This window comes from Stomoxys calcitrans, chromosome 5 (genome assembly GCF_963082655.1).
Source record: "Stomoxys calcitrans chromosome 5, idStoCalc2.1, whole genome shotgun sequence".
NCBI lineage: Eukaryota > Metazoa > Arthropoda > Insecta > Diptera > Muscidae > Stomoxys > Stomoxys calcitrans.
Window position 1 is genome coordinate 126199083 of NC_081556.1, and position 12318 is coordinate 126211400.

At 35.4% G+C, this 12318-nt stretch overlaps 1 protein-coding gene across 9 annotated transcripts in view; it reads right to left on the bottom strand.

Moving 5' to 3' along the window:
• LOC106094108 (protein quiver) overlaps nt 1-12318 on the bottom strand; it is a 40885-nt gene that overhangs the window by 22271 nt on the left and 6296 nt on the right. The window contains exon 1 of one of the 9 annotated variants that reach the window (XM_013261356.2): nt 7049-7111. The exons of the other annotated variants lie outside the window; for them this stretch is intronic. The gene's annotated coding sequence lies outside the window, so the exon portion shown is untranslated. Of the gene's footprint in view, nt 1-7048; nt 7112-12318 lie in introns of those variants that run through there. 9 annotated transcript variants of the gene reach the window in all.

Below are 12318 nucleotides of genomic sequence, written 5' to 3' on the forward strand. Positions count from 1 at the left end.
GCTCAATAAATGGAAATCGGTTGGAAATTATATCCAAATTTGAATCATTTCTTTTGGAATTTGAAAGAGGCTTTAGATGGATTCAAAAATTTCATTTTATTCAAATAGGACAGATTAGGTTGAAAAGAGGGTGCTAATATTAATCCGCCCAATGCCACTATGAACGTACACCTAAACCAGTAATCGGCTTGTTGTGCGCTCTTAAATACAGGAAAGTAATCTCAAAAAAAAAAAAAAAATTAAGTCAGTAATTTCGTGCTACTTACAAAATCCCTTTAGTTGGTCTCTCTGGTAATGTGTCCCCTCCTAAGTGCCGGTGTCCGTTAGCCGCGAAAGCCGGGCAATGACATACGAAATTCTCCAGCATCTCATCATCTTCCCCACATGCCCTACACATGCTATCACTTGCCGCACCTATGCGACATAAGTAAGCTCGTAGTCCCTATGTACGGGACACATGATACTGAAAGCTATACCTCCTAAGTGCCGGTGCCCGTTACCTGCGAAAGCCGGGCAATGACATACAAAATGCTCCAGCATCTCATCATCTTCCCCCATGCCCTACACATGCTATCACTTGCCGCGCCTATGCTACATAAGTAAGCTCGTAGTCCCTATGTACGGGACACATGATACTCAAAGCTATACCTCCTAAGTGCCGGAGCCCGTAACCCGCGAAAGCCGGGCAATGACATACGATATGCTCCAGCATCTCATCATCTTGCCCACATGCCCTACACATGCTATCACTTGCCGCGCCTATGCTACATAAGAAGGCTCGTAGTCCCTATGTACGGGACACATGATACTGAAAGCTATACCTCCTAAGTGCCGGTGCCCGTTACCCGCGAAAGCCGGGCAATGACATACGAAATTCTCCAGCATCTCATCATCTTCCCCACTTGCCCTACACATGCTATCACTTGCCGCACCTATGCTACATAAGTAAGCTCGTAGGCCCTATGTACGGGACACATGATACTGAAAGCTATACCTCCTAAGTGCCGGTGCCCGTTACCCGCGAAAGCCGGGCAATGACATACGATATGCTCCAGCATCTCATCATCTTCCCCACTTGCCCTACACATGCTATCACTTGCCGCACCTATGCTACATAAGTAAGCTCGTAGTCCCTATGTACGGGACACGTGATACTGAAAGCTATACCTCCTAAGTGCCGGTGCCCGTTACCCGCGAAAGCCGGGCAATGACATACGATATGCTCCAGCATCTCATCATCTTGCCCACATGCCCTACACATGCTATCACTTGCCGCGCCTATGCTACATAAGTAAGCTCGTAGTCCCTATGTACGGGACACATGATACTCAAAGCTATACTGATCTCTTTCTTGCTACCATTCAGTAATAGCCTCGTCTTCTCACGATTCGGATCATGCACATTACATGCACCTTCGCAGCCCAGGGCCTTAACTCAGACTGCATCGCCCTGATAGGTTTCGGATTTCCCAAGTTTATTGACGTCTGTCCTTCATGCCCAAATCGTCTGCACTTTCATTCTCCCCACTCCGCTATGGCCCGATACCCAAACAATGCGGATCGTGCCATCCTCAGAGAAGGCGTTAATCTTCAATGGCACAGCCGTATAGCAATCTGACTTATTTAACCAAATAATAATTTTAAATATATTTCTTTGTTTAATTCTTTTAATAAGTTCTGTCATTCTAAAAAAACACTCGATAACAAAAATATTATCTTATGTAAACACAAACTATATGACTAAAATTCTGCAATCATATACTTTTGTCTAAGATGAATAATTTTATAATAATTAAAATAATTGATAGTGAAAACATGTCTCAAATTTCGTTATCTTAATAGGACGTTCTAATTGTTAATTTGTGTGAATTGGTGAACATAGAAAAATAAGTCACCGATGCGGAGAACATTTTTTTTGCTGCAGCTTTTAAGTGTTCTAACTCAAAAAAAACCCTTTGAGACATATTTACACACTATTAAGGCAGGTTACAACATATTATTACTTTAAAATATCTATGCAAAATAAATAAAACAAAAAATAAAAATAGGCAACTCAAATAGAAAAAAAGAGGTGCTTTATACGTTACTAGCCTACATATCACTATTGTTGATATTTTTGTTGATGACATGCAACTTCTGCAGTTTATTGTTATCTATTTTATAGGGTGTATCAATAACAGATGTCGCTATTTAATATAGATGCCGCTGTGATAATAAAAGTCACTTTCAGTTCTTTTGTCGTCTGTTAAAAAGCTTTTTTTATCACTTATGCCTTCATGTTCAAATTCTGGCATTTTACTGACAACATAGAACTTTTCTCTAAAGACAAAATTTCCATGAAATTTTCTCTAAAGACAAAATTTCCATGAAATTTTTTCTAAAGACAAAATTTCCATGAAATTTTCTCTAGAGACAAAATTTCCATGAAATTTTTTCTAAAGACAAAATTTCCATCAAATTTTCTTTAAAGACAAAATTTCCATGAAATTTTCTCTAAAGACAAAATTTCCATGAAATTTTCTCTAAAGACAAAATTTCCATGAAATTTTCTCTAAAGACAAAATTTCCATGAAATTTTCTCTAAAGACAAAATTTCCATGAAATTTTCTCTAAAGGCAAAATTTCCATAAAATTTTCTCTAAAGACAAAATTTCCATGAAATTTTCTCTAAAGACAAAATTTCCATGAAATTTTCTCTAAAGACAAAATTTCCATGAAATTTTCTCTAAAGACAAAATTTCCATGAAATTTTCTCTAAAGACAAAATTTCCATGAAATTTTCTCTAAAGACAAAATTTCCATGAAATTTTCTCTAAAGACAAAATTTCCATGCAATTTTCCCTAAAGACAAAATTTCCATGAAATTTTCTCTAAAGACAAAATTTCCATGAAATTTTCTCTAAAGACAAAATTTCCATGAAATTTTCTCTAAAGACAAAATTTCCATGAAATTTTCTCTAAAGACAAAATTTCCATGAAATTTTCTCTAAAGATAAAATTTCCATGAAATTTTCTCTAAAGACAAAATTTCCATAAAATTTTCTCTAAAAACAAAATTCCCATGCAATTTTCTCTAAAGACAAAATTTCCATGAAATTCTCTCTAAAGACAAAATTTCCATGAAATTTTCTCTAAAGACAAAATTTCCATGAAATTTTCTCTAAAGACAAAATTTCCATGAAATTTTCTCTAAAGACAAAATTTCCATGAAATTTTCTCTAAAGACAAAATTTCGATGAAATTTTCTCTTAAGACAAAATTTCGATGAAATTTTCTCTAAAGACAAAATTTCCATGAAATTTTCTCTAAAGACAAAATTTCCATGAAATTTTCTCTAAAGACAAAATTTCCATGAAATTTTCTCTAAAGACAAAATTTCCATGAAATTTTCTCTAAAGACAAAATTTCCATGAAATTTTCTCTAAAGACAAAATTTCCATGAAATTTTCTCTAAAGATAAAATTTCCATGAAATTTTCTCTAAAGACAAAATTTCCATGAAATTTTCTCTAAAGACAAAATTTCCATGAAATTTTCTCTAAAGACAAAATTTCCATGAAATTTTCTCTAAAGACAAAATTTCCATGAAATTTTCTCTAAGGACAAAATTTCCATGAAATTTTCTCTAAAGACAAAATTTCCATGAAATTTTCTCTAAAGACAAAATTTCCATGAAATTTTCTCTAAAGACAAAATTTCCATGAAATTTTCTCTAAAGACAAAATTTCCATGAAATTTTCTCTAAAGACAAAATTTCCATGAAATTTTCTCTAAAGACAAAATTTCCATGAAATTTTCTCTAAAGACAAAATTTCCATGAAATTTTCTCTAAAGACAAAATTTCCATGAAATTTTCTCTAAAGACAAAATTTCCATGAAATTTTCTCTAAAGACAAAATTTCCATGAAATTTTCTCTAAAGACAAAATTCCCATGCAATTTTCTCTAAAGACAAAATTTCCATGAAATTTTTTAAGGGCAAAATTTCCACGAGATTTTTTTAAGGCAAAATTTCTACGAAATTTTCTCTAAAGACAAAATTTCCATGAAATTCTCTCTAAAGACAAAATTTCCATGAAATTTTCTCTAAAGACAAAATTTCCATGAAATTTTCTCTAAAGACAAAATTTCCATGAAATTTTCTCTAAAGACAAAATTTCCATGAAATTTTCTCCAAAGACAAAATTTCCATGAAATTTTCTCTAAAGACAAAATTTCCATGAAATTTTCTGTAAAGACAAAATTTTCATGAAATTTTCTCTAAAGACAAAATTTCGATGAAATTTTCTCTAAAGACAAAATTTCCATGAAATTTTCTCTAAAGACAAAATTTCCATGAAATTTTCTCTAAAGACAAAATTTCCATGAAATTTTCTCTAAAGACAAAATTTCCATGAAATTTTCTCTAAAGACAAAATTTCCATGAAATTTTCTCTAAAGACAAAATTTCCATGAAATTTTCTCTAAAGACAAAATTTCCATGAAATTTTCTCTAAAGACAAAATTTCCATGAAATTTTCTCTAAAGACAAAATTTCCATGAAATTTTCTCCAAAGACAAAATTTTCATGAAATTTTCTCCAAAGACAAAATTTCCATGAAATTTTCTCTAAAGACAAAATTTCCATGAAATTTTCTTTAAAGACAGAATTCCCAAGAAATTTTCTCTAAAGACAAAATTTCCATGAAATTTTCTGTAAAGACAAAATTACTTTGAGGTTTCAAGGAAATATTTCCAAACACAATATTTAATAAAAATTTTCTGAAAACAAAATGTCTGTCAAAGTTTCTCTTTAATTAAAATGTTTATAAAAGTTTCTGCTAATTATACCCTGCACCACCACTGTGGTGCAGGGTATTATAGATTTGTGCATTTGTTTGCAACGCTAAAAAGGAGAAGAGCTAGACCCATCGATGAGTATACGGATCGGCTTAGAATCACTTACTGATTCGATTTAGCTATGTCCGATTAGCTATGTCTGTCTGTCCATGTATTCTTGTAATCAAGGTACAGGTCGCCTTTGGTTGTCCGATTTTCACAAAATTTTCCATAAGTGTCCAGATTTAGATATAGCGCCCATATATATATTTCATCCGATGTGCCCTTTTAAAGCTGTAGAAGCCGCAATTTTGGTCCGATCCTTACAAAATTTGGCACGAAGTATTTTTTGTAACAACCCAAAATGCTTGCAAAATTTTATTGAAATCGGTTCAGACTTAGATAAAGCTCCCATATATATCTTTCATCCGATATGCCCTTTTAAAGCTGTAGGAGCCGCAATTTTGGTGCGGTCTCTACCAAATTTGACATGAAATGTTTTGTGTGACGTCCAAATATGTGTGCAAAATTACATATAAATCGGTTCAGATTTAGATATAGCTCCCATATAAAACTTTCGTCCGATTTGACCTATAAAGGCTGTAGAAGGCACAATTTTGGTTCGATTTTTACAAAATTTGGCACGAATTGCTTTTTGTGATGTCCCAATATATAAGCAAAATTTCAATATAATCGGATCATATTTCCCATGTATATCTTTCATTCGATATGCCCTTTTAAAGCTGTAGTAGCCACAATTTTGGTCCCATCCTTACAAAATTTGGCATGGAGCGTTTTATCAACGTTCTCATATGTGTGCAAAGTTTCATAAAAATCGGTTCAGATTTAGATATAGCTCCCATATATATCTTTCATCCGATATGCCCTTCTAAAGCTGTAATAACCACAATTTTGGTCCGATCTTTACAAAATTTGGCATGGCCTCTTTTATTCAACGACCTCTTATGTGTGCAAAGTTCCATAAAAATCGGTCCAGATTTAGATATAGCTCCCATGTATATTTTTCATCCGATATGGCCTTATAAGGCTGTAGAAGCCACAATTTTGGTCCAATCTCTACAAAATTTTTCATGAGATGGTTTAATTGACATCCCAATGCTTGTGCAAAATTTCATCAAAATCGATTTAGATACAACTTCCATATATATTTATTTTATGCGTTTCGACTTTTAAGGCTATAGAAGCCACAATTTTCGTACCATCATAAGAAAATCGTATAAGGTTCTATTCGATATTTCAATAGGTATGCAAAAAAATAGAAAAATTTAGAAAACTGGGAAAACCATATTTAACCAATCCATTCTTTTAGATGCAAAAACATGAAGCTGGGGAGTTTACTTCTCGAAAAGTGTACTTCACCAGATTTTGTGCCAGTATGTGATGAGAATATTGTTTAACTCACTAAATCTCATAAGAATATTACATCGTTAAAAACGCTTAGAAATAAACCAAAGAAAGTACTGCTTCTCTGTGTTTAAGTCACATAAAGCCTATAAGGATACACTTAACGAAATTTCTCATTTATTTCTTTAAATCAAAAACTTGATTTTTTTTACAGAATTCTTAAAACTGGCAATTTGCAAACTTTTTCTTCAAAAAACTTCAAACCACTCATTTTACTAAAAAATAAAGCCTAAACCTCCGTGTGCAATTTACAATCATTAAAAAATCGAAAGCTCTAAGTAATCGTTAGAAAACAGGTCAATTACTTTTCAGTTTTATTAAGATACTGCTAATTTTTTAAATTCGAAAATGAAAACGGCTAAGGACTACAAAACGAAAAAACGCTAATAAAAATTCTAATCTAAAGAGTAGTATTATTGTATAAAAATTAAAAAAAAAATTGCATGTCATTATTTATCTACAATATAAGTGTGTATTTTTGTTTTATTTGTCTACCGACCTACTTACCCCACCAGGAACGAGGAATAGCCTAAGAAAATACAAACAACAAATCACCTCCCATCAAAATGGAAAAAAGTAAAAACAAAAACTAAACTGTGACGATAATATCTAAGAAGCTTATAATAACAATTAATATATAAATCCTTTATGGAAAATAAAAATGGCAAAAAGACTTTTCTTTTCGCAAAAAAAAAATTGAGAGTAATTAAAAGAATCTAAAAATAATATTTTCTGTTTATTTATAAAAACGAGACAAGGAGGATAGCAAAAAAAAAATGTCATAAAAGAAAAATTAAAATAAAATTACCTCATGTTATACTATAAGGTTTTTCTTTCACTCACTCTTTCTCACACTACACGCAAGTATCTATGTATGTATGTGCGTATATTTCTATATTGTATCTATGCACAAATACGTAATGTAGATATGCTGTCGTGTGTGTGTGTGTGTGTGTGGATATATTTGATTTACTATTTATTTCAAATTAAATTCTTAACATACCTAATAAATGAACCATAAATTCGAATTGTTGTATACATGATTGACGTCACAATAATAATAATAATAATTCGCCAATGATTCTCAAGTTATTTTATGAACTTTTTTATGTTTATTTACATATAGAAATGTCTGTTTAGACACGACACCACCAGAATGTATAACGAGTCTATGGCAACATATCATAAAAAAAAACCCAATGGTTATTTTCTCACAACTCATTCAATTTTAAGTTGATATAAATCGCAACATGTGTTGCAGTAAATGTCAAAATGCATTGCTAGCTTGTGAAAATTCAAGAAATTGCATCTAGTTTTTGCCTCTTAAAGCGGTAATAAGGTAATTATTTAGTCAATTTCACAGAAAGACCCCATTTAAGTGGAAAAGTAAAGACATCACTCATGCAACCCAATAAACAAAGTGTGCTATGTAGCGTATACGCAATGTAAATGAGTGTTGGTGTAGATAACGTATACGCTAGCAGGGTTTGCCCGAGCGCATATCAATAGAGAACAAGTAAAAAGGCGTTAAGTTCGACCGGGCTGAACTTTGGATACCCACCACCTCGGGTATATATGTAAACCATTTTTCATCAAAAACCGGTGCATAATTCACACTTTAAGCACCATAGCAGCTATATCATTATATGTTCCGATTTGGACCAAATACTAATAAGTAAAAGTCATTGTTCAATTGTATATAACAAAATATTGGTTTCTTTTAGTAGTTATATCAAAAAATAAACCGATCTGAACTATACACGACACGGTGAAATCGGAATAAAAATGCGCCTTTTATGGGGCCAAGACTTTCAATCGAGAGATCGGTCTATATGGCAGCTATATGCAAATCTTGATCGATCTAGACCAAATTGCAGAAATATGAGGAGGGGCTTACCTTAACTCTTTGTTTAAAATTTAAGCAACATCGGAAAGTAAATGCGCTTTTTATGACCCACAAAACCTAAAACTGAGAGATCGGTATATATGGCAGCTATATTCAAATCAGGACCGATCTGTGCGAGAATGCAGAAGTATGTCAAGGCGCTTAACTTAACTCATTATCCCAAATTTCGGCGACATTGGACCATAAATGCGCCTTTTATGGGCCTAAGACCCTAAAACGGAGGATCGGTCTATATGACAGCTATATCCAAATCTGGACTGATCTGAACCAAATTGACGCGGGATGTCGAAGGGCCTAACACAACCCACTGTCCCAAATTTCAGCAAAATCGGATAATAAATGTAGCTTTTATGGGCCTAAGACCCTAAATAGGAGGATCGGTCTATATGGCAGTTAGATCCAAATCTGGACCGATCTGAGCCAAATTGACGAAGGATGCTGGAGGCTTTTATGGGCCTAAAACCCTAAATCGGAGGATCGGTCTCTATGGCAGCTATATCCAAATCTGGACCAATCTGAACCAAATTGACGAAGGATGTCGAAGGGCCAAACACAACTCACTATCCCAAATTTCAGCACAATCGGATAATAAATGTAGCTTTTATGGGCCTAAGACCCAAAATAGGAGGATCGGTCTATATGGCAGCTATATCCAAATCTGGACCGATCTGAGCCAAATTGACGAAGGATGTCGATGGGCCAAACACAACTCACTATCCCAAATTTCAGCAAAATCGGATAATAAATGTGGCTATTATTGGCCTAAGACCCTAAATCGGCGGATCGGTCTATATGGGGTCTATATCAAGATATAATCCGATATAGCCTATCTTCGAACTTAACCTGCTTATGGACAAAAAAAAAAAAATTCTTTGCAAAGTTTCAGCTCAATATCTCTATTTTTGAAGACTGTAGCGTGATTTCAACAGACAGACGGACTGACATATCTAGATCGTCTTAGATTTTTACGCTGATCAAGAATATATATACTTTTTAGGGTCGGAAATGGATATTTCGATGTGTTGCAAACGGAATGACAAAATGAATACACCCCCATCCTTCGGTGGTGGGTATAACAAGTAAAAGCGTGCTATGTTCGGCCGGGCCGAAACTTATATACCCTCCACCACAGGTCGCATTTGTTGAGTTCTTTTCCCGATATCTCTGTTTAGGCAAACAAAGGATAAAAGAAAAGAATTGCCATAACATTGGAGCTATTTCAAGTTATGGTCCGATTCGGATTCGAATTAAGAATTCGAGTAAGAATTGCGCCCTTTAGGGGCTCAAGAAGCAAAATAGAGAGGTCGGTTTATATGGGAGCTATATCAGGCTATAGACCTATTCGGACCATATTTGACACGTATGTTGAAGGTCATGGGAGAAGCCGTTACACAAAATTTCAGCCAAATAGGATAATAATTTTGCCCTCTGGAGGCTCAAAAGTCATGATTCAAGATCGGTTTATATGGCGGCTTTTTCAGGTTATAGACCGATTTAAATCATACTTAGTACAGTTGTTGAAAGTGATACCAAAACAACGTGCAAAATTTCAACCAAATCGGATAGGAATTGCGCCCTCTAGACGCTCAAAAAGTCAAGACCCAAGATAGGTTTATATGGCAGCCATATCAAAACATTTACCGATATGGCCCATTTACAATCCCAACCGACCTACACTAACAAGAAGTATTTGTGCAAAATTTCAAGCGGCTAGCTTTACTCCTTCAAAAATTAGCGTGCTTTCGACAGACAGACGGACGGACGGACATGGCTAGATCGACTTAAAATGACATGACGATCAAGAATTTATATACTTTATGGGGTCTGAGATGAATATTTCGAGGAGTTACAAACGAAATGACGAAATTAGTATACCCCCATCCTATGGTGGAGGGTATAAAAAATGAGTACATTTTGTAAATCATTGTATATCACTTTCCAAACTTTCCGCCTGAGAGAGGAATTTTGTAAATTATAACATTTTATGGTTTTTACTGGAGGCCACCGTAGCGCAGAGGTCAGCATGTCCGCCAATGACACTGAACGCCTGGGTTCGAATCCTGGCGAGACCATCAGGAAAAATTTTCATCGGTGGTCTTCCCCTCCTAATGTTGGCAACATTTGTGGGGTACTATGCCATGTAAAACTTCTCTCCAAAGAGGTGTCGCACTGCAGCACGCCGTTCAGACTCGGCTATAAAAAGGAGGCCCCTTATCATTGAGCTTTTACTTGAATCGGACTGCACTCCTTGATATGTGAGAAGTTTGCCCCTGTTCCTTAGTGGAATGTTTATGGGCAACATTTGCATTATTATGGTTGTTACTATTTAAGCTGTAGGGCAATATTAGTATAATGGAATACATGACCTAAGGCCAAGTGATTGTGGTAGGTCAATTTAATCAACTGAGAGCTTAGCGTCAAGAACATCATACGGGAAAATGAAGAGGCTGTTATTTTTTTACCGATTTGGCTGAAATTTGGAATTTGGTGACCCAATTGATCGTCAATGAAAATAAGAAAAAGGGAAGGGGAAAGGACAGAGCCTTGTGGCACACCTGCGGTCAATATATACTCATCTGATGAGAACCCATCCACAACCCGATCTCTGAGAAAGCTCGATATAAATCGAACGTAGTTATTACCGACTCCCAAAGCGACAAGCTTTGATAAAAGTCCACCGTGACAGACCCTATCAAATACCTTAGAGATATCCAGAGCCATAGTGGAAAGAGCGACTCTATTCTTCCGACCAAAAACGCCATTAGGTCTCCCAAAGAGCGATTTCTGCGGAACCCATACTGTCTGTCGCTAAGAAGGCCATTGGACTCTTAAGTATCTGACAAGATGATGGTTAACCATTCTCTCCATAACCTTGGAGAGCGCGGAGAATATCGCAATGGGTCGGTAATTCGCTGGGTTGTTCGCCCCACCTTTTTTGGGGATGGGCTAAACGTTCGAAACCTTGTTTTAGGTTCATCGACATCCTTCTTAAATATGGCCCAGATCGGTCTAGATTTTGCGCAATGCCATTCGTACCGAGTATGGTTAAGATTGGTCTATCTTACGATATCCCTAGTTATCAGTTATCCCTAGTATATACCGATCTCCCAATTTAAGGTGTTGGACCCATAACATGCATATTCGTTTAAATTCGGTAAATCGAGTTGTGTTAGGCTCCTCGACATCCCTGTTCAATATGGCAAAGATCGGTCTAGATTTGTATGTATCTGCCATATATACCGATCTCCTTATTTAAGGTTTTAGACCCATAAATGGTTAATTTAGTTAGGCCCTTCGACATTTGTATAGCTGCCACACATAGCGATCACCCGATTTAAGTTCATGGTGCAATAAAAGCACATTTATCGCTAGATTTCGCTAAAATTTTACACAGTGGGCTGTGTTAGGCTCTTCAAAATACGTGTTTAATATGGTTCAAATCGGTCTAAATTTGGATATAACTGTCATCTGCATATAACGATCTCCCGATTTAAGGTTTTAAGCCTTATAGCCTTCCTGAATATAATGAATGAATTCGGACCATATTTAGATATAACTGCTATGGGTTCATAAATGATGTATTTTTCACCATATTATGACGAAAGGGGTTTAATATATGCATATCCGAGTTGGTGGGTATCCAAAGTTTGGTCTGGCCGAACCTAATGCCTTTGTAATTGTTTATTTTTTAAAGATATCTTTCTTGTCCCGTCCTGTCCTGTAGTATTACAATGAAATAAAATGTCTAAGTGAGTCTGATTACAATGACTCTTTCACTGGCCTACGCGGAAGCCAAGACGACTAAGGTCCAGATACCATTTTCATTCGTAAGAAACTTTGCACAAAAAGATAACATATTACAATATTAATTCGCTCGATCCTCGTGGCACTGGACCTATCGACGGCATTCGACGCGGTCAGCCATGCCAAACTATTTGAGGACATAGTCAAAACGTCCCTCCAGCCAGGCCTGAAACGTTGGGTCACGAATTATCTGTGTGGTCGCTAGTCATTTGTGGACTTTAGGGATAAGCAGTCGAAGCACCGTAGAGTGAAACAGGGAGTCCCCCTAGGTGGGGTGATACCTCCGGCACTGTTTAACCTCTACCTATCCTCCATTCCACCTGCTCCAGATGGAATAGAGATCGTATAATATGCGAACGATTCTACGA